Here is a 23,980-nt window from a genome sequence, read left to right as displayed (position 1 = left end):
GTGAAGATCATTCCTATAACACTTCTTGTCCGAATGATTTGCCCATCTTGGTTATAGACAACATTCTCATTGCTTCACTTGAATGAATATTGTCTTTTACAAGTCTGACTTTGACTTGTTCACTCGGAGATGAGGATCGAAAGATTGACCTTTATCTTTAATCCTTTTTCTTTGACGAGAGTCCCTTTTTGTCAAAAGAAGTCTATCCGAGACTTGTTCAATCCATCTTTCGATCATCTTGTCGTCTTCAAGTCTTCATGTAGACCTAATATGCTAGACTCACGAAAGATTCATACACTTCATAGTTGAATCTATTGTTGAGTTACAAAAACTCTCGTTTGTCACAAGAGACCTATCTGTAGAGGAAAAATAGGGGTCTACATTCCTAGACAGTTTGGTATCATCAAAATCTAATTTTTTTTTTTTGAAAATCATCAAAATCTAATTAAATACACTTGTTCCTAACAATTTCCCCCTTTTTAATTTGATGATGCCAAAACCTATACTCTTCTTTCAAGGCTGAAGGATATCCTTTAAAGGAATTGTTTATTACAAAACAGCTTCTTAGATGAGTTTACATAGATTTCTATGAAAGACTACTAAGATCAAAATAAGTACTCACGAAATATGCAAAAATCATCTTTCATTTATAAATAGCAAATTACAAAACAAAGAGTACTGGAATAAAATAGATTATTGCATGTTCAAAAGGTTTTGTCTCACCTGTTGTGCTTCCATCCTTTGTTTGTCATCTCGTTCCTTATGCTTTTTTAGCATGTTGTCAAAGTCTAGTTCATTGTTGATTGAATCTCTGACCTCTCGGAGTGGTCTTTCCTGAACTAGATCTTCATACTTTTCTCCAAAGTTGTAGCTCATGTAGTTGTTATAAGCTTCTAGAATGTTTCGTCCTGATACAATGCCACAGTTCCACCCAAGTTACAAGTTTTATGGAGTTCATTCCTTCTACATAGTTTTTTCGAGATTCCCGGTGAACTTTGGATATGACATCATACTTAACATTTATATATGCATCCTTTCCAATTTTTGAAACATCCTTTATCTTTTCTTATATTTCTTGATAGCGAGTGAGCTCTCGTTCTCTCAGATTTCTGGCTTCTTCTTGTTCAAGCCAAAGGGCTTCATTCTCCTTTCTTATTTTCTCATTTTCTCTCCATTAATAATCTTGTCTTGTGTGATTATCTTTCTTCTTGAGCCAGATCGGTAAGTTACAACCTTCAAATCGTTTGCCGCTTCCTTTCTCGTATTCTTTGAACTGGAAGAATGTTCCAGATCCATCCAATGTCACATTGTTATCTCTCATTAGCTTATTTCGAAGATTCTTCTTCTCTCGGTGAGACAGTCCTGCAAATGAGTAAATAGACTTTGAACCATAGGATGGATGAGTTCTTATAGATTGTTGTCGAGATTTGGAGGGTGCTTTTTGTCGAGACTTTGAAGTGTCTGCTGCCGAGACTTATATGGAGGAGGTGTTTTGTGTCTGTGATCGAAAATTCCTTCTCCAGTTCCAATTCCTTCGAAGGGTCACTCTCCTCTTCTTTCATCCTCATCATCTTCATCTCTCTTATATCTCTTTTCCCCCTTTTTGGCATCATCAGAAAGAGGATTAGAGCGTTGTAGAAGCTTGTTAACTTTGATGGAGAGATCTTTGACGTAGTTCAAAATCTAGAGTTGATATTCAGCCATTGTGAAATGGTTGTTGTTGGATATATCAATCTTCAAACAAAAGAGATCGACTCTTTCCTTAAGATCGAATTGGGACAGCTTGAGCGATTGTTGTTCCTTGGCTATTTTGTCAAGCATTTCGATCTGGTGACTTAGATCAAGAGGGTGTTGTTCTTGCTGGGTTGTTGGTTTCTCCTTCTGTTTGTCCTCTTTCAAGGAGGATAATTGTGCCGAGATGAGAGCCATTTGAGAGGACATGTGTTCTATCATTTCAACATTTTCCTTTCGTTGCTCATTGTACCGTTGATGTTGTTTTTGAAGCGCAGTGACTGTGTTCGCAAGAAGCGTTAAAATCGCTTCAACATCAATAGTTTCCAATTCCGCAAGAATCTCAGTCTGAATGTCGTGCTCCCTTCGACTGGAGACTTCATGTCTCGCAATTGGTGATGCTTCCGTTTTGCCATCACGAGCTGATTTCGGTGTCCAGTCGTTTCCACCTTTTGGGGGAGAGTATCGATCAGTGGGAAGGATCATCACGATTTTGCCAATGACGGGAGATCTGTCAGTTTCATCATCATCATCATCATCATCATCATCATCATCATCATCATCATCATCATCATTATAATCATTATCACTATCTCCATCATCAGTATCATCACCATTGCCATCTCCCTTATTATTATCATCTTCATCTTCATCATTATCCTCATTGGGGTTATCGTCCTTCGCAGATTTTTCATCATCACTGCTTTCATATGCTTCATGGTCGTTCTTTCGTGTGGTGTCCTTTCGGCTAGTGTCATCAGGTTGATGATCCTCAGCTTGTTCTTCATTTTCTTCAACTGGCAGGGCGACGTGAGAACCATCATCTTTCGTGCCACTAGTGCTGCAGAAAGGATCATTCTTGTATAGCTTTTCAAGCTCCGTTTTAATCTTGGACAATCTCATGACGTCCCTTAGATCCTTCATTTCTGCTTCGAAGACCGGATCATCAAGCGAGGGCTTCTTGATATCGAGACTGATCGCAGCTTTTTCTTTGGCAATGCTACGATTGGTGATCTTATATGAATACGGCCGATTGATCTTTGGAAGCATTACGACCTCGTAAACATTCTTTGTGCAAAGCCATTGTAAGGCAAAAACTTCCTCTTCTTTCATTTCATCAAGTCTAGCAAGAAAGAGATCAAGAGGGGATGTACGCCATTTCTACCATCTTAGAACGCGTTGATATTCATCGAATATGGCCTGTCGAAGTAATTGATCTTCAGATGGGGGTGGATCTTGTTTCGTCTCATTGATCTCTTCTTTCGTCTCTTCTGGCAAGCCAGGTTCTTGTGGGGGACTTAAGAGATCAGTGGAAGAAGGAACCACTTGTCATTTTCTACCATTTCAGGTTCTTGTGTCAGAATCGGGTGGACCTGCTCTACAATAGTAGGTTCTTATGGCAAGGAACTTTCAGTGGTGATCTTTCGCTTCTTCATTTCCCGCACAATGGTAAGGGCTTGAGTGAGTTGTTTGGTTTTAGAAGTACTTTCAGATTTTCCTTCCCCCTGAGCAGTAGACGGAGGAGTAACTGACTTTCTCCTTAGCTTTGAGAGAGTTGAAGGAGGATGTGGAGCTAACCGAAGCATGATTGCTTGCGCTTTGTTGTGGATTGGTCTAAAGCGTGTTTTGACTTGATCAGTTCGTCCAACTTCTGAACTTTCGCCTTCAGACGAGTCCTCTATATGAGTTTGTTCTCAACTGCTTATTTGATGAACCTGTACAGATTTGTGTAAGTCTTTCCCTTCCATTAGGTGTCTTTATCTAAGTTATAATCTTTCTTGTGTTTTGGCTTGTGTAAGAAGTTGGTGAGGAAGAAGAGCTCTAAGAAGAGGCTTAAGAGGGTGAAAATGAGAAATTGTTAAGCTACAAAGGTAACCCATGCTATACAAAACCAATTTTCTTACCTAAATGATGATTATTGGCTTCTATTTGATGTTCTTGATGTGATTTGTGAGATTTGATGCATGATCTTGTGATGATGCACGTTTAGAGCTTGTATTTAGGTTTCTTGAATGCCATTGCTTGGCTATTTCTTGGGTTCAAGTCATATCTTTGTTGTGTGTGAGATTTTGGGTGTTTTGGACTTGAACTTGGCTTTGTTGATGAAAATCCCCGAAGGGAATTTTGGTGTGCAGGTGATGTACCCCGCAAGCGGAACGGCGTGTAGTGGCCTACCCGCCGTCCCACCCGCGGGGAACGAAGTTGTATAGGTATATACCCCGCGAGCAGGCCCACGGGTGGGGGCCTACCTGTGGCCCCACCCGCGGGGAACAAATGTTGTTGGTGCGAGGATTTGTTCCCCATGATTCTTTTCTTCTTGTTATTCATGTTTTGACCTCCCGTTGTTGGATTATTGAGCTATTTGTGAGTCTTCTTGATGTTTCGTATGTCTAGAACGATGTGTTAAGAATCCATGTTAGGATTTGGTGTCTTGAATCGTGCTAAGGGTCCAACCTTGTGATTCGTTGGGCTAATATAAGTCTTGAAGGTTCGTCGGAACCATTTTGGTTTACCCGCTTGATGAGCATGTTAGTTTGATGTTGTTATGCTAGTATGGTTGTTTGTTCCTTCTTATTGGGGTTGGCAACTTGCATTGTCAATCATTTGATGTTGGATTGTAATCCTTTGTTGTTGAGCATTGTCTCATGTCTTTGTTGTGATCTCTTGATTGATTCTTATGGAGTGATCTTGTACAAATCGTTGTACCTTTGGTTGATACTTGATTAAGGCTGTTGATGAGCCTTAGTCTTCTTGATGATGATGACTATGTGTGAATATGAATGTGATTGGTGGTTTGTGACTTGAGCTTTGCTCACATGATCGGTGGTGTGTGACTTGGATATTTAATGGTACCCTCGTGTACTGAGAGTTCTTCGGTGAATGATTGGTGGTGTAGGTGGGGGATGACGGTCCCATGCGGAATAAGGTTGGACTCAGAAGTACAGGGTGGCACTAGGAGGTAACGGTTGGAACTAAGATAAGGTCGGTGTAGCCATAAAGTTGGAACAGGGCATAAGGTTGGAACTTTGAAACTTGAAACATGAATATGTCATTATGTGAATGTGAATTTCCTTGCTTATAAGCATGTCTTTGATAAACTCTACCTTGAGTATGGTAGGTTGCATCTAGAGTTGTGTTGTTCCTTGTTGTTTGTGGTTTTGTTATCTTGATTGAGGTTGATGATCCTCGTTCTTGTTGAGAGTGTGATGAGTCTTTGATGTTGATCTTCTTCTGGCTTTCAAATGACTATATACTGTACTCCTCAGTCTTAAACGCTTTTGATTATATCTATATACTATGTTATTTAACGCGTATTGATGGGTTACCAGCATTATTCGCTGACCGGTGTTATCCCTTATCTTTTACAGGTTTTGTTTTGTTGTGGAGCGCGCTAGTCGTTGTTGGTAGCTAGTGTAGTTCCCCCTTACTTTAATTGTTATGTTTTGGGCATGTGAGCCTTAGATTGACGTGGCCTGTGTGCCTTAGACAATATGTTGCTTTAATGGATTGTTGTAGACTTAGCCTGTGCACCCATGGTTTTATGGGTGTGGCATAACACCTTTCCCGGTTTATATTAGCTTCCGCTTTATGTTGATTGATGTTCAGTTTGTTTATCTTTGAAATTAAGTTTTGAAATTTTGGTAAAATCGGGGGTGTTACAGCATTGGTACTCGTTGTAACCAAAATTTTGAATTTAAATATATACATATTCAATTTTTTGTGTTCATAAAGACAACTATGAGAGAGAAATAAAAGAACAGATACTAACTTGCAAAGAATCATGAATGGAACATCAATCCAGGCCTTAAACAATTCATAATCTAAACCCAAGGTATTATGATGTTATCACATTTGTGCATGTTTTTATAGCTATGTTGATTCATCTCAGTGACAAAGTATTCATCTCAGTGACAAAGTTATTTAATCGTGCTTATTTAATACGTGTTTTCCTTGCTTTCTCGTTAGAATATGGTTTTACACTTGTTTTGAATGTCTTACGGTGTTTGGTAGTGTTTTTTCACCATTACAGGCTAAGTGTAAAAGCAAGGGGAGATTTTCAAGAACGATTGGATCAAAAAAAGGAAGAAGTCGAAGCATCAGAGCCTCGACGCGTCGAGAATTTCCAGTAGCTATAATTCGTGCCAGATCACAGGCTCGACACGTTGAGCATATTCTCGACGCGTCGAGAGTGCGAAATTCTGAATTTTTGGAACCTTCCTAAATTAATCCCATTGGGTTGCCATTATAAAATGATCATCTTCCATCAACCCTAGAGTTCTTCTTTTACCCAGATTTTGGTATTGGAAGGCAACTAAGAGCAAGAACCAAGAGGACCAATTTGAAGATTTACAATTAGCTTTGGAGTAGAGAATTGGCTAGGAAGATTCGGGAGAATTCTTTCACTCTTTCTCGTATTCTTTTTGTTATTTGTTTATCTTTAAAGATTGTATTGATTGTTATTATGGCCATGAGTGGCTAAAACCGTTAGGGATTTTTAGGTGAATTTGTTTATAAACCTACGTGCCTAGTTCTTTAGTTCTTTAATATATTTATGTTTGGTTTTATGATTTGTGTTGCAATCTTGTTTTAATCTGTTGTTGCTAGTAATTAAAGGCCTAAATTACTTGCTTCATAGCCATGTTCATGTCATAACGAGAGTTAGGCATAAGCTAGGGTACACACGATTGCACTTGACAGTTATACCTTGAGAAATGGCAACTTGGTTGGGGAATTTATTCTAGATTGTTGCGCATCGAGAGATGGTAGTAATTGGGAATAAATGAATGCTGTTCATCGTTCTGATTGAGTGTTTAAGCCATGAGAGTGAAAATTCACTAGGGATAGAGATTACGAGAGTAATTCGATTCCACTTTGCATTCTCACACAAGTCTTAATTCCAAACTAAATATTACAACTTTAATTGGCACTAGGTGATTAAACTAACATAGTGATCCCAAGAATCCTGCTTTTCTCTATTGCTTACAAAACCTTGCTAGTTTATTTATTCTACTTTTTATTTTCTACAATTATCCAACCTTCAAGTTTCGTTCAGATTAGTTCCATATGAGTAACCTAGTAGCTAGTTCTTAGTACCCCATCTTCCTGTGGTTTGATAACCCGAATACTCCGGGTATTATTTGTTTGCCCCAAATTACCGCAATCATACTACTATAAGTTTCTAAAGGTATAGTATTGTTAGTGTTATTGGTTCATAAAGTTAATATTACATGATGGATTTAATTAATTCAGGATAGTCCGAATTACTAAACCCGATAAATAAAAAATAGATAATAAAATGGGAAAAGATAAAGGATATATGTTGCAGAGACAATTCTTGTATTGATAATAGTTTATAGGAGAATTACAAGCAGTTTTAATAACTAGACAAGAGATTGGATGTCCTAAACAAGAGAAGAATGAGACATTTTATACCAAGTCACCTTCCAATCGTCCCATGAGAATAGGGTGGGCGGTTGGATCATCGTTTGACCGCGTCTGAGCGCACACGCCCGAGGCCAAGGACACCTCAACTGAGGTCGCCCTTCACCGCAGACCCCCGGGCCGTGGCTGCCCTAGCTGAGGCTGACTCCAACCGAGGTCGACCTTAGCCGAGGTTGACCCCAACTGAGGTTAACCTCGGGCAAGGTCGACCTTGATCGAGGTTGACCTGGTCGGGGTCGCCCCAAGCCTCCCGGATCGCCTCTCTTCTTCGAGTCGGTGTGCCCCGAGCCCGTTTTCTAGTATATCCATCACTACAAAGTTTTAATAAATTGAAAAAGTATATATATATATATATATATATATATATATATATATATATATATATATATATATATATATATATATATATATATATATATATATATATGGGACAATTTACTTGAATGCTACTGACTGACTCTATTACATCTAATGAAGTACAAAGAGCCAACAACACATCTACTGAGGCTCGATCTCATGACCTCCCACATGGGAGAAGTCACTGCATGCCATCTGAGCACATGTCACAAGATGCTTGGCAGTAATAATGTCTCTTAATTTGTCATGAATTTTAAATAATTTATTTTGATTTATAACATAATTTTTTTAATCATTCTATTTACAAACATTTTTTATTAATAACATTATCTTTTGACATTTCTGAATAAAATCCCAACTACGACACCTGCGTTCTCTAATATAAGTCTACATTAGTCCAAATACTAAAAATATTATTGTATTCACATTTCCGCAAATTATGCTGTGGACAACGATCGGAGGAGGATCACGATCTGCTCGAACGGAGTACGAAGAAACACAAGCGAACAGGCGATGCGATGGCAACTCATCCAGGGGACTTGACGGAGATGGCTTAGGCCGATGTTGACATCGTAAACCAGACGCCTATAGCGGAGATGGTGGGGGCTAACACATCGATGCACATGCAGGTATCTCAGGTGAATTTCAATACGCCCATAATGACTCCCACCCTTTCACAGGTACCGGCGAACCCGCCGCGGACGTACGCTCAAAGCGTCACTGGCCAGTGTTCTCAGGAAGCGCAAGACGCAGCGGTGGATACTGAGGACGACGCCGAGGTGGACTTAGATGAGGAGGATGATGACCCGTTGTGTCCAACCATTCGACTCACGAAGCAAGAGGTGGAACAGATCAGGGCACCTTGGAGAAACGCAATCATCATCAAGGTGCTCGGCAGATCAGTCGGGTATGCATATTTACTAAGGCGAATTACCAACCATGTGGAAACCTCAAGGGAGTCTGGATCTGGTTGCTATCGACAACGACTACTTCATCGTGCGCTTCGGATCAGTGGATGATATGGCCTTTGCCATGTACGAAGGCCCATGGATGATACTGGATCACTATCTGATCGTCAAGCCTTGGGTGCCGGACTTTGATCCATTTTCGGATATCACGGAGAAGGTGGTGGTGTGGGTCCGGATTCCATGCTTACCAGCGGAGTACTACAGCCTAATCTTCCTAAGGAAACTGGGAAACAAGGTGGGAGAACTCTGCGTGTCGATCAGGCCACAAGCAGCTTCTCCCGAGGAATGTTTGCGAGGATATGCATCAAGGTAGATATCACGAAGCAGCTGATTTCAAAATTCAAATACAAAGGGCGCGTCAGGTCTGTTGCTTACGAAGGTATCCACCTGGTCTGCTTCGCATGTGGGATATATGGGCATGCACCGGAGGCTTGCCCCAAGAAGCCTAGAGCAGCGCCGGAATCTGACGACGATCGACACCAGGAGACGGAGATGCAGCCAAAGGACGATGATCGGACCGCGGCTGTAAGGCGGGGATTACAGTTGGGCGCAGAACCTTTTGGTGAGTGGATGATTGCTCCAGGCCGCAGGCAACGACCGGTGGCAAGACGCCCTGACCGGCCGCAAAGGGTGGTGGGAGATAAGGGGCAGTCGCGCAGCACTGTACAAGGCGGCAGAGTTCAGGCTTCCAGATTTATGGCTCTGGCAGTGGACGGGGCTGATAACGAAGAAGGTGAGGCTGAGGATCGGGATGTGCAAGATGCGACAGTGCTGGGCCAAGCCAAGAACGCCCAGGCTGGGCCGGCGGTGGAAGGCAGAGCGAGAAGACAAAATGTGATTGTGAATGAGAAACAAATCACGAATGACCCGTCTGAAGCGAGCAAAGTACAGAGCCAAGGCAGAGAGACATCTACGAGAGTACGACGAAGCGGGGGAACGGGACCAAGGCGTGCGGCAGAGGAGGACGAGCACATGGTCATTCGCGGGCAACAAGGCGGATTGGTGATTCAAGCGTCAAGAGTGTTCAGTGGGGAGGAGACAGGAGATGTACCATCGCCTGTCTGGCAACCCACAAAGGAACACCATTCAGATCCACCAGAGGACGTGTATGCAGAAGGTGACGTGTTCATGGAGCTTGACGGATTTCCAGTGCATGAGGAGGAAGTGGGGGCTGTAGCCGCCCAATGAGTGTTTGTTTTTCGTTTTTTTTTCTGGTTTTTGTTGTCTTGTTTGGTTTTTGTTTTCCTCTTTTCCCTTTGGTTTTTATGGATCTGCTCATCTGGAATTGCCAAGGGGCGAGTGGAAAGCCATTCCATCGCGCCCTCAAAAACCTTCTTCAGGTTTATAAGCCCAATGTTTAGGGCATCTTTGAGCTTAAGGTGTCTGGCCACCAGGCTAACACGATCTGCTCAAAACTTGGGTTTTCCGACTGGGTTCGTGTGGAAGCCGTTGGTTTCAGTGGAGGTATCTGGGTCTTCTGGAAGGACCCGGTACACGTGTCTATCTTGTACACTCACCCCCAGTTCATGTTGCTACAGGTTACGCAATTTGGCCACCCACCTTGGGTGTTCGCGCCCAGTCTATGGGAGCTGTCACAATCAAAGTGGGGCTTGCATGGCCCTTGGCTCATGGCTGGAGATTTTAACTCCGTCATCTCGAAGGCGGAAACTAGCAACTATACCTCTTATTCCACCCAACGAAGTTCGGACTTCGTCACATGGATACAAGACGAAGGCCTTATTGACCTGGGCTTCTCGGGGCCCAAACTTACGTGGGTGAAATATGGGTCAACTGATGCTTACAAAGGGGCCCGTCTCGACCGGGCCCTCTGCAACTTGGATTGGCGTATCCGTTTCCCGGAAGCGACTGTCGAGCACTTGCCCCGAATTGCCTCCGATCATGCACCCCTCCTGGTAAGACTACAAGGGGGCCGAAATCACACTAACAATAATCATTTTCTTTTTCAGGCTGCCTGGCTAACACACGAGGATTTATGCAAGACGGTCCAGCGCCTTTGAAGCGCGGACCACAACCTCCTGGCAAACGTTCAACAGGTAGCCAAAGGACTATCCGCGTGGAACAGGGAGGTTTTCGGGAACATCCACAAACGGAAAAAGGTCATCATGTCACGTTTAAGCGGCATCCAAAAAGTCCTGGCCGAAAACATGCACAGAGGCCTGTTAAAGCTGGAACACAAGCTGTGCCTAGAGCTGGAGGAAATCCTGTATCAAGAGGAATTGATGTGGTTCCAGAGGTCCAGAGAGGGTTGGATTACGTCAGGGGACAGAAACACGGCGTATTACCACGCCGCTGCCATAGTCCGAAGAGCTCGAAATAGGGTTGCCAGACTTCTGGATAACAACGGCGCATGGATTACTGATGATGCTGAGCTTAAGGACCATATACAACACTTTTACATTAACTTGTTTACTGATTGCAGGGAGGTGGTAGAAGCCCAACATTTGGAAGCACGTTTCCCACGGATCAGGCGCATTGATTGGACTCTCTTTAATCGGGAAGTGACAAAGGAAGAGGTTTACGAGGCTGTTTGTGACATGAAACCTTTCAAAGCCCCAGGTCCAGATGGTTTTCCCGCAGGGTTCTACCAGCACACGTGGGAAGTGACTGGGGATAGCATTTTTGACATGGTCTCTTAGGCTTTCAGGCATGGGCGGATACCAGAGGGTATCAATGACACCCTTGTGGCTCTCATCCCTAATGTGCAGATTCCGGACACCATTAAACAGTTCCGACCCATAAGCCTTTGCAACGTAAGCTATAAAATCCTTACAAAAACCATTACCAACAGGTTGAAAAGCATCCTTCCTCGGATGGTGGGACCGTTCCAGAGCTCTTTCGTCCCAGGAAGACAAATATCTGACAATGTGATCATCTACCAAGAAGTCCTCCACACAGTGCGGGAGTCGAGGGGAAACAAAAAGTACATAGCCATTAAACTGGACCTAGAAAAGGCTTACGACCGGCTATCATGGGATTTCATCAAGGACACTCTTGAGCAGGCCGGTTTCAACGAAAGGTGGAGAGATATTATCATGACATGCATCACAACTCCTAGGCTTGCCATCATCTGGAACGGGGATAGACTCGATCCTTTTAGGCCTGAAAGAGGCATCCACCAAGGGGACGCCATGTCACCTGCCATTTTTGTGCTTTGTATGGAACGCTTGAGCCAGTTGATCGTCTCTGAGGTTGAAAGCCTTAGGTGGAAAGGAATTAAGCTAGCTGCTTCCGGCCCAACTATGTCGCACCTCGGCTTCACGGAAGACATGGTTTTGTTTACGGAAGCTTCTTTGGACCAAGTGGAAATTGTCCAGAATTGTCTAGCCAAGTTCTGCATGGCATCCGGGCAGAAGGTCAGCCTCGAAAAATCTCAGATACATTTCTCCAAGAACACGGCGCTAGGCCTTGCAACCGAGATAGCAAGTAAGTTTGGCATTGCTGAAACCAAGGATTTGGGGCGGTATCTTGGTGTGCCATCCATTCATGGAAGGGTAACTTGTAACACCTATGCCGGACTCCTTGAGCGCATTGCGGCTCGTCTTGAGGGGTGGAAATCCAAAACCCTTTCTTTAGCGGGAAGAGTAACTTTGGCGAAGTCCGTCCTAAATGCTATTCCTGTTTATACAATGCAAACTGCAGCCCTTCCTAAGGGTATTTGCACCGAGATTGAGAAGAGAACTAGGCATTTCATTTGGGGTAAAAACGAGCAGACCGGAGGTGATAAAATGAGTCTTGCCAGCTGGGAAGTGGTGACCAAGGCAAAAGAGGCGGGAGGGCTTGGTTTGCGACGTTTGCACGATGTGAATATTGCATGCATGGTAAAACTAGGATGGCTTTTACATACTGAACCTCATGCTCTTTGGGCGCAGGTTCTAACCTCCAAATATAGCAGCATGGAACATGCAGTAGGCAGAAGAAAAACTTCCAATGTTTGGAAAGGCATAAATATGGCAAAAGAGTTCCTCGACAACGGCCTCACACACTTAGTTCGCGATGGAAGTGCTACCCAATTCTGGATGGACAAGTGGCTTACACCCAGGCCTCTATATGATCAGCTCCAAATCCCTTTGAGTCTCCCTGACCACTACGCGACTGTGAATTCATACTGGGATCAGGACCGAGGGTGGAAATGGGAAAAGCTAGCCAATACTTTGCCATAGGAAGCCTTGGAGCGTATTGCAGGATATAGGCTGACGGAGGCTGGCATCCAGGATGAATGGGGATGGGGACCGGGCCGCCGGGGGCATTTCTCGGTTAAATCTGCGTACGCCCTCATCACCAATGCATCTGAAGACTCTGTTGACAAGGATTGGAAGAGAGTTTGGGCTCTTCAGGTGCCGGCAAGAGTCTCGATGTTTTTGTGGCTTGTAAAACTTGAGAAGATCCTTACCAATGTAGAACGCGCCAGGCGCCACCTTACCACTAACGAATTTTGTTTCCAATGTGCAGGGAAGTGCGAGGATTTAAACCACCTCTTTAGAGATTGTATAGCAGCGCGGCAAATTTGGAGCGAGAACCTCCACTGGCAAATGGCGGACAAACTGCGACATTTAAGCTGGCAGGAGTGGTTTGCGGTGAACTTGCAGGGTGACGCGAAACAAGGGTTCGAAGAAGGATGGCCTGAACGCTTCGGGAGTAGGCTGTGGTGGATTTGGCGATGGCATAACGATGAGGTTTTCAATCATCAATCGATCCCAAACGCGCAAAAGTTAGAATGACTACGTAGATATGATGCTGAGTTGGCCGGGGCTTTCGCGACGAAAAGAAGACCTCTCAGTAGGAGACTGGCGGTCGTGGAAGCTAGATTGGCTTGGAAGAAACCGCCAAGGGACTGGTTGAAACTCAACGTGGATGGAAGCTGTAAAAGGAATGGAGTTGCACACTGCGGCGGTGTCCTACGGGATGACCTTGGCGATTGGCTTTGTGGCTTTACATGCAGAATAGGAAGGTGTTCGATAGAAGCTGCAGAAGCTTGGGGTGTCTTGCATGGGCTCTGCATGGCGAAGAATTATGGAGCTACCAATATCATCCTCGAATGCGACTCGAAGACCACAATTGCGAGTTTGCGCAAAGGAAAAGATTGGCATGGACAAGATGACAACATTGGCAGGCTGTGTTTAAGACTAGTGGCAAATTTCTCAGAGGTTAGATTTGAGCATATATACAGAGAACAAAACAAGTTGGCTAACAATTTGGCTTCATGGTGACTACGGATCAACAGGGGTTACACATCTTCGATGAGCCACCTCCGACGCTTGAGTGTGTGATCGAACTCGACATGATTGGAGCATCCTCAACGCGGCGTGTTTCTCAAGCTCCCTCTTCGGGTGCGTGAAGCCTTTGTTTCTTTGGGTGTCCCCCTCAACTCTAACAAAAAAAAAAAAAATATCTTTTGACATTTCTGAATAAAATCCCAACTACGACACCCGCGTTCTCTAATATAAGTCCACATTAGTCCAAATACTAAAAATATTATTGAATTCACATTTCCGCAAATTATGCTGTGGAAACGTGTTCACCATGCGCATGGTGAATACAAGGGTAGATCCATAATTTTTATGCTGTAGATTTATAATTTTGTTTTTCATTTGTTGTTAACGACTTTTCTCTCTTCGCAATCGCATTATTTTATCTTCGCAGTACATATATTATGAATCTACAGTACATAAATTATGAATCTACAGTATGAAAATTATGAATCTACAGTACAGAAATTATGAATCTAACCCGTGTTCATCATGCGCATGGTGAACACGGTTCCACAGCATAACTATTGTCACATTCATAGTGCAGTGACGTCATAGAAAACTTTACTGAAACACAAAGAGTTAACAATGCCTCCACTGAGGCTCAAACTCACAACCTTCCAAATAAAAATCCAACCCGGATACCATTAGACCACATAGTCTTGGATATCATTAAAATTTTAATTATACTATAATTTCATTCTTTGACAGTATACGTTGATGAATTAGCAAATTTGGCATACAAAGTTTCCGAAATATATAAACGGAGAACAGAAGATCACTCCCTACAAATCCTATATATAAATACCGACTTCCAAGCAAATAAATGGACATTCCTTGTTTGACTGCATTGCAAAAAACAATCTAACATTTCGTTAAGTTTTGAAAGAATTAGAACAAAGGAGGAGACTTCCGAGTTAGCTATTTAAGCCTTTGAGCACTTGTTGTAGTGGCGTCCCTGATGGCTAGTGCTTTAATTCTTCCACCCAACCTATCAAAAGCTGCATCTATATTAATTTTCGTACCCTATTTAAGGTTTAGGCCATGTTTGCACATATGTCTGAAGTCTGAACCAACCTGCTGAACAACTTTTCCCTTACTGTCCCTTGAATTATATTTATTTATAATTCTCTACATTCAAATTTACATTGCAACTACACATTAAACAAACTATGTATACAGATTCAATTTAAAAGAAAATCAATTGTAATAATTAAATATTTGCCAAATAATAACATCAAACAATATTAAAGTACAAAAGTCTCCATATTATTTGAATTACAACATAACTAAGTACTTTTACATAAAACAATATGACCCTGTTTGGTAAAATGGTTGTTAGCTGATAGCTGTTAGCTGATTGTGTTAATTAAAGGATATAAATAGTTAATAACATTAGCTGATTTTAGAAAAATGTTTGGTAAATTAACTGTTTGCTGATAGCTGTTTGGTATAATTTCTTTTCTTAAAAAGCTAATTGAAAAAGTTGCTTGGAGTACCTGTTTGAATTTTAGCCTTTTGGAGTTGCAAAAAGCTAATTGACCAAACATCTATGTTGATATTTTAATTAAATCAAACAATTAATAATGGTCAAATGAGGCAAAATTGGCCTATAGGCCAATTTTTTACCAAACAGGGCCTATATCCATACTTGATATCTTTGTATCTATCGATATGAATTGATCAAGTTTATTAATAGGAGTGTATACTTACTTCTTCACATGTACTTTGACAACTACAAAATTTGTATCTATGAACATGAATATAACAAAACTCTCAAACTCTCAACAAAGCACTGAACGGAGATGTTTTTCAAGATTGCAGGCCACAAATTAACTATAGTTGAGATTGATGCTACTTATGTTAAGCCCTTTGAGACAGAAACCATTTTCTGGATCAAATTGTGATCCAAGGAACTCATGTATATATAAATGCTCTTCCAATTCCTGAAGTTCCTATTAGAATTGTAGGCTTTATTGCCTGAAACGAGAGAAAACACAACATAAGTGCCTTTGAGTTGACAAGTTAAATCTTTTTTCAAACTAAGACAACAACACACAATATAGTTCTAGCCTTCAGTGGTTCCAACAAAATGTGATTTATACAATTGCATAATTCTAGCATTGTAAAAATTCATTTAAAGATGAACAAGCTCACGGCTCACCTCCAACGCCTAGGAACAAGAAAGTTTGGTCAATTAACCTGTTCTGCCATTTTGTGCTTAAGGACCTCATCTTTGTCAAGAATCTTCACAGCAATCTAATAACATCCAACCAAAAGGGTTTCTAAAATTTAGGAACCTCTTTTTTCAGATTAAGTCCCCTACACCCAGTTAAACTACAAGACTATAACAGTTTCTTGAGAAACATCTTCTTCTTTTTTAAGATCATGATACTTCGAAGAAAGTAACAAAATCAAACAATCACGAATGGTTCACTTCTAATTTTGGAAAGGGTTACTTTGAATCCAAGGTTAATTTGTGAACAGATCTAATATATTTTGTAGTCCGAAGACATACCTTGCCTTTACCAGTATAGTCGGTACCTTCTTATCAAGATGAATCTGCCGATTTAACATCTCAAAATCAGAAAAAAATAGATAAATCGGAAACATTGTTATATTGTCTGTACACTTAAAAAAATTTTATACCCAAAAATTCTTGTTTGTTCTAGTCTTTTTCCTGTAAAGATTAAGTGCCTTTATTATCTGCAAAAGAAAGTGGTAATAATCAAATATGTTATAACATAATGATTATCTTTAGAGACCAACAGTAACACAAATAATTCATGTACCAAATTTCTTTCATCAACAGAAACACCAGGAGCATCAGTTGATAAAGAGTCCTTTGACTTTAATTTGATGGTGATAGCATAGAGAACTTTATTTTATCTCCTTGACTAATTACCTGAAAGGACAAAAGGGCTTATCATGATTCATAATACCATTATTGCATAACCAAAAGAGCAATATATTACCAAAACAAAGACAATATTAATATACCAAATATTCAACTCAACTAGTTATTCCCTAATCTCATTATCTTCTGAAAGAGAGTAAGAGATGATTACATGAAACAGAGATGCCAAACAAGTTTCATGTCCCTTTGCACTTCTTTTTCTTCAAACCTATTTAAAATCCCCATTTGAGTTAGCTTCAAAAAACACACACAAACATATATTGGAGGAAACTTAATTGAGACAGAAATTCATTACTTTCTTCCAATAAGCCTCTTTACATCAAAATGGTACTCTGATCTCAGGGTTGATTCTTGGCTGCATGCCTCACCGATTAGTTTCTCATTGTCAGTGAAGGAAATCCATGATGGTGTGATACGATTACCTTGCTCATTGGCTATGATCTTGATCTACACGCTCATCTTTGTAAACTCCAACACAGGAATAATTAAGTTGTTCCAATAACAGTCCCTAATTTGGATGCTTCCTCCTTTGCGATTAAAAAGGCAAATAAGCTCCCTGTCAAAAGATACATTGCCAAATTAATGCATAAAATCAGTAATAATCAAATGAAATATGCAGGTTAGATTCAACAAACAAGGAATGCAGATGCAAAAACTTAAATTTTATCATTGTTTAAGCTTACTACTAGAATCAATTTTTCCTCCAACAAACACTAAGAGAAGAAAACTCATCCGGTGATTCAAAGCTGAACATGTTAATAAATTTACTGTAACACCATCCGCTCAATTTCTTCTTGGCTCAAGCGGCCTTTATCGTTAGTGATGGTAAACTTCTCAGATCACCTAGAGGCCTTGTCTTCGGCTTTAACGTTCAGGATGCCGTTAGCATCAACTTCAAATGTAACTTCAATTTCAGGTGTTCCTCTATTAAAACACATTACAATTTCAGATGAGAGAGAGAATGGAATGGCAACTCTCACTAATTATATTGGGAAGAAAATAAATAATATCCTTACCTTGGAGCTGGATCGGAGCTATTCTAGTTAGATCAAATTTTCCAAGCAACCTGTTGTCCTTTGTGAGACTCATTTCACCTGCAAAGATTTGCAGTACAATGCACAAATTCATGTTGGATCAACTGCTACTCTAGACAAGAACTAGATAGTATTACTCAATTTTACCTGGAACGGTGACAACTGCATCCTTTCAAGGTAATCTTTTCAGCGGTTTCATCCCAATTTTATCACGTCCCAACACTTTTTAGAAATTGAAGTTTGATTTTATTCAGTCTTGCTCCAACATCTTCTGCATTTAATCGCATTTGAGGGGATTCATCTGCACAATGCAATGCCAATTCTAATATGGAGGATATACACTGCAATTTCACATTCAAGTCTTCATCATCTGCCCTTAGTAAGTTGGGATCTACAACTTGAAGTACATCATGAGGCATAAAATCACTAATCCAACTTTTCATGCTCATATTTTCACCAAATGTTTCATCTGTTGGCCTTCTTGTTGAAAATGTTTCCATTAGCACAATTCCAAAACTATAAATGTCACATTGTGTTGATATCATTCCTGTGGATCCGTACTCTGCAATTATGAAAACTACCGTCAATCCATCATAAGATTTTGAAGAGAAAATGGATGACTAGTCCATGATAATTTTAAAATATTTTAGGAATAAATTTAATGAAAGATTACAATCGCATTTACCTGGTGCCATATAGGCTAATGTTGCTAGAGTTTCGGTATGTTTGAAGCTCTCCTCCTTAGTTAACAACTTTGTCACACTAAAATCACATACGTGTGCTACCATTTCTTCATCTAATAGCACATTTTCAGGCTTTAAATCACAATGAACCACCGGCACTATGTAACCATTATGAAGATAGTCCAAACCACATGCAACATCAATCATTATATTCAACCTCTGAACCATATCCAAGAAATTTGTTTGTGAATGTAGCCACTAGTCAAAGCTTCCATTTGGCATGTATTCAAGGACTAAGGCCTTAAAGTTATCATTAAAGCAACCAGTAATGACCTTAATGAGATTTTGATGACGCAAATTCTTTAGCACTTCACACTCAACATTAAAATTCTCAAGTGCATCTTCTGATTGATTAAATACCTTCACAGCTATAAGCATCCCATCATCCAAAGTCCCTTTATACACAGAGCCAATACTCCCTGAACCAACGAGATTGTTTTGGCTAAAGCAAGAAGTAGCCCTTGAAAGCTCATTATAAGAAATCCTTAATTTATCCCAAGGAAAGCCAATATCTTCTGTCATACATCGGACTCTAAGTTTCCTTTGTTTCTTTGTAAGGACAAATGCAATAACTACAAAAGTAATTATCAATGAAGCTCCAAGAGATGCAAGAACAATAAAAAGTCTTATTTTAACCCTGGAATGGTGGGTAGAATGGCACGGTGGTACGTGAAACCTAGGATTTCCACATAAATCCTTGTTGAACATGAATGATTCACTTGAGAAGTTCTTGAAACAACCAGCTGATGGAATTTCACCACTCAATTCATTGAATGAGACATTGAAGTATTTGAGGTATGCAAGTCTTTCCAAAGATAGCGGAATCGAACCAGAGTATTAAGATATATTTGTATTCTTGGTATGATTTGTTATATTAGGTAGTCATTAAGTAGCCTAGTCAATTAGTCTAAATTAGATTAGTCTATTAGCCTAATAGTTAGGGATAGCATTTGTATTTATATTGTTATCTTTCCCTATGATCAATCTACCATAAACAGAATTACAATCATATGGTATCAGTTAAGCGTTAGGAATTCTCTCCACATTCATCTTTTTCGTTCATCTCTTTCGTTCATCCATGGCTACGAACTCATCTGAGCACACCATGAGTGCTGCTACCACTGCTTTGCCTGCCACCACCGCGCCCAACCATCTCACCTCCGCGCATCATTTTGTGTCAATAAAGTTGACAATGCGGAATTATCTCTTTTGGCGAACGCAGCACGTTCCTTTCCTCCGGGGTCAGGGATTGCTTGGCTACGTTGATGGAGGAACGCCATGTCCACCGGCAATGCTTACTGTCGTGCCTGCCACCGCCGCCAGTTCATCCGACGAAGCAGCATCCATGGCAGTCAACCCCGCATTTTCTGCCTGGAATCAACAAGATCAGTCGATCTTATCCCTTTTGATCTCCTCTCTCTCCGAGGAGGTCATGTACCTTGCAGTTGGCCGCTCCACCCCAAGGGAAGTTTGGTGTTCCATTGAAACAACGCTTGGTTCGGCAACCCGCGTGCGCTGTCTAAATATCCTCGCTCAATTCCAGTCACTTCGGCAATGCGATCAAACTCCGGCCGAATATCTTGGCCGTGCCCAGTTGCTTGTTGAGGATCTCGCGCAAGCCGGCCGGCCTATGTCCCTTGATGAACAGAATTTGTACGTGTTTAGGGGTCTCCGGCAGGAATTCCGGGCGATGGCATCCACCTTGGCGGTTTCCGGTAATCCCGTAACTCTGCCTCAACTTTCTGATTATCTTCAAGCTCAAGCCTTCATCCACTCGGATGATTTCTCGCCGGGTATGGCTGCTGGACATCCGACGGCGATGATCGTGAATCGGCAGAATGGGGGCCGGCAGAATGGGGGCCGACAGTCTCGTGGCGGCAACCGTGGAGGATAGTGGCAGGGTCGTGGCCGTGGTGGAAATGGTCGCGGACGTGGTGGCTCCCCTCGCTGTCAGATTTGTCGTTCGCATGGGCATACCGCCGTGTTCTGCTTCCGGCGTTACACCGATCAACCCCCACCGCCGCAGGCCAATCTGGCCGTGAGCCAGGACGCCGGACCACAGCCGGACGCTGCCTCTTGGTTTCCCGACACTGGCGCGAGTTCCCATGCAACTCACGATCCCACCATGATGTCACACTCCGAGGATTACTCTGGCAATGATGTCCTCCGTGTTGGTAACGGTACAGGTTTGAGTATTTCTAGTGTGGGTTGTGCAACGATTCCATCAGTTTCTAAATATCTAAAAATGTCAAATATATTGCATGTGCCTAGTTTATCGGTTCCTTTATTGTCTGTTAATCGGTTTGCCACTGACAATAATATCTTTTTTGAGTTTCATCCAACTTACTTCGTTGTGAAGGACTGCATAACCAAGGGGGTGCTGCTTAAGGGTCCCAGTGTGGGTGGTCTGTATTCCCTATCTGTGTCGCGGTCTCACTTGGCGTTTCTGTCAGCCCGGACCACGTCTACTATTTGGCATTGTCGTCTAGGCCACCCGCATGCTCGTGTCCTCCAACATGCACTCAAGTCCTGTCCGGTTTCATCCCACAAATCTGGTTCACCAAGTCTTTGTTCGGCGTGTCAGTTGGGCAAATCCAGTCGCCTTCCTTTAGCTCGAATAAATTACACTAGTCATGCTGTTTTAGATCTAGTGTACTCAGACATTTGGGGTCCTGCCCCCGTTATTTCTGCTGATGGTTTTCGCTATTTCGTATTGTTCGTAGATGATTATAGTCGTTTCTGTTGGTTTTATCCTCTTCGTGTAAAAACCGATATATATAAAGTGTTTGATGTTTTTTGGGCCATGGTAGAGCGGTTGTTTTCCCGTTCTATCAAGGCCATTCAGTCTGACTTAGGGGGCGAGTATCGTCGGTTGCACACTTTATTTGACACTCTCGGAATTGTCCACAAGCAATCCTGTGCTTATACCCACGAGCAAAATGGTCGTGTGGAGCGTCGCCATCGACACATTGTCGAGACCGGCCTTGCACTCTTAGCCAAAGGGTCCGTTCCCTTAAAGCATTGGGATTCCGCTTTTGAAACAACCACTTACCTTATAAATCGTCTCCCGTCATCCGCTATTCAATTTAACTCTCCCTATTTCATGATCTACAAAAAGCCGCCCACATACACGTTTCTTCGAATTTTTGGGTGTCTATGCTTTCCTTACCTTCGTCCATATAATCGCCACAAAATTGAGTACCGGTCTGCTCCATGTGTATTCTTAGGTTATCCTGCATCTTTTAAGGGATATCGTTGTTTAAACCTTTCTACTGGAAAGACTTTTATCTGTCGCTATGTGCGGTTTGACGAAACTGTTTTTCCTTTTTCTACAGAATCAGGTTCACAGACGCACGTGCAAGATCCTATATTGGACAAACCATGGGGGTCCGGTCCTGTTGTGCCACAAATTGGGCATGTCCCTTCTTTACCATCCATCCCTGTTGTTGCGCCCCAACCTATTACACGTGCTCCGGCACCTAAACGGTGCAGGATGGTGGCTTCCACGGCCCAAGGGCATGTCATGCGTCTACGCCGTATGACGCGCGGGAATAATGAGCAATTCCATGCTCTCCACACGCTTACCACTACTGCTGATCCTACATGTTATACCCAAGTTGTGGTTCATCCTCAGTGGCGGGATGCTATGGACCAAGAGTTCAATGCTTTGCTCCATAACAAAACTTGGGATCTTGTTCCTACTAAACCCGGCATGAATGTTATTGGCTGTAAGTGGGTATACCGCACCAAGAGGAAACCTGATGGGTCCATTGACCGCTATAAAGCCCGTCTAGTGGCTAAAGGCTTCAACCAGGTGCCAGGGGAAGACTTTTTTGATACCTTCAGTCCCGTTGTAAAGCCGACAACTGTTCGCCTTCTATTTTCTTATGCGGTATCCCGTGACTGGACTGTGCGCCAATTAGATGTCCACAATGCCTTCTTGAATGGGCACTTGGCTGAAACTGTCTACATGCGGCAGCCACCTGAATATGAAGAGCCTACTCATCCTGATCATGTCTGTCACCTCCGCCGTTCTTTATATAGCTTGAAACAGGCACCACGTACCTGGTTCAAGCGTCTTCATGATTTTTTGCTTAGTGCAGGATTCTCAGCATCACGGACTGATGTATCTCTCTTTTACTACTCTGCTGGCACAACCATGGTCTTTCTCCTTGTCTATGTCGACGACATCCTTATGATGGGGAATGATCCTGCTCTAATTGATTCTATTCTCCACCGCCTTGCAGCTGTATTCAAAATCCGGGATCTGGGCAAACCGACCTTCTTTCTTGGCATTGAGACTTTATTTGTGGACGGGACTCTACTACTTTCTCAACGCCGGTACATGAGTGATCTCCTTAATCGTGCAGGTATGGCTGATTGCAAGCCTCTTTCCACTCCTGCTTCTACGACAAAGCCTGTTACTCCATCTGATGAGGTATATGACAATCCTACTCAATATCGGCGTTTGGCAGGTGCTTTGCAATATCTCACTATTACACGCCCTGATCTTTCCTATGCGGTCAACAAACTATGCCAGTTCATGCATGCTCCTACACTTGAACATTGGGGTCTCTTGAAACGTGTATTACGCTACGTTAAAGGCACCTTACATTATGGACTGCGTTTTTCACGTTCGTCTTCTTCTGCCATTCATGCCTACTCTGACTCAGACTGGGCGGGGTGTCCTATTGATCGCAAGTCCACTAGCGGCTATGCTGTTTTTCTCGGTGATAATCTAGTTTCCTGGGTCTCCCGCAAGCAACGCACCGTTGCTCGCTCATCCACTGAAGCCGAGTACAAAGGGCTTGCTGATGTAGCAGCTGAAGTTACCTGGGTTGTCTCTCTCCTTCTTGAGCTACAGTTGCATCCAGTCACCCCACCAACTCTTTGGTGTGACAATCTCGGTGCTACTTATCTTTGCGCAAATCCTATTTTTCACGCCAGGACAAAGCACGTCGAAATTGATTTCCACTTTGTTCGAGACAAAGTTGCTGCAGGGGATTTTCTAGTCAACTTTGTATCCACGAAGGACCAGTTAGCCGATATATTCACCAAGCCGCTCCCGGCTCCACGTTTTGCGGCTCTTCGTGACAAGCTTAATGTTGTAGCCTTCCAACCTTTAGCTTGAGGGGGTGTATTAAGATATATTTGTATTCTTGGTATGATTTGTTATATTAGGTAGTCATTAAATAGCCTAGTCAATTAGTCTAAATTAGATTAGTCTATTAGCCTAATAGTTAGGGATAGCATTTGTATTTATATTGTTATCTTCCCCTATGATCAATCTACCATAAACAGAATTACAATCATATAGAGAGTTTGTTTAGAGATAAATCTAAGAATTCCAAGGAAACAATTTGACTTATTTGCTTTGGAATAGATCCTTCTAATTTATTTTGTTCAAGGGAAACAGAAATCAAATTTTGCAATTGTCCAATAGTGACAGGGATATTTCCAGAGATTTGATTGTAGGATATGTCTAAAAGCGAAAGTGCCTTCAAACCTTCAACATCATTGG

At 42.1% G+C, this 23,980-nt stretch overlaps 1 long non-coding RNA gene across 4 annotated transcripts; it reads right to left on the bottom strand.

The window, feature by feature from the left end:
* Positions 1-15,966: 15,966 nt before the first annotated feature.
* Positions 15,967-17,767, bottom strand: LOC109172304. Of its 4 annotated transcripts, none has more exons than XR_002052727.1 (6): positions 17,105-17,767; positions 16,978-17,037; positions 16,558-16,890; positions 16,415-16,471; positions 16,284-16,327; positions 15,967-16,024 (listed from the first exon to the last, which is right to left on the bottom strand). It is a non-coding gene; the product is annotated as an uncharacterized LOC109172304 (long non-coding RNA). The 4 variants fall into 4 exon arrangements; XR_002052725.1 differs by lacking the exon at positions 15,967-16,024 and having other exon boundaries at positions 16,148-16,327; positions 16,558-16,670; positions 16,783-16,890; XR_002052726.1 differs by lacking the exon at positions 15,967-16,024 and having other exon boundaries at positions 16,148-16,327; positions 16,558-16,670; positions 16,834-16,890.
* Positions 17,768-23,980: the final 6,213 nt, after the last annotated feature.

This window comes from Ipomoea nil, unplaced genomic scaffold, assembly GCF_001879475.1.
Source record: "Ipomoea nil cultivar Tokyo-kokei standard unplaced genomic scaffold, Asagao_1.1 scaffold0415, whole genome shotgun sequence".
Classification (NCBI taxonomy): Eukaryota; Viridiplantae; Streptophyta; class Magnoliopsida; order Solanales; family Convolvulaceae; genus Ipomoea; species Ipomoea nil.
This window is presented reverse-complemented; position numbering and strand designations above follow the sequence as displayed.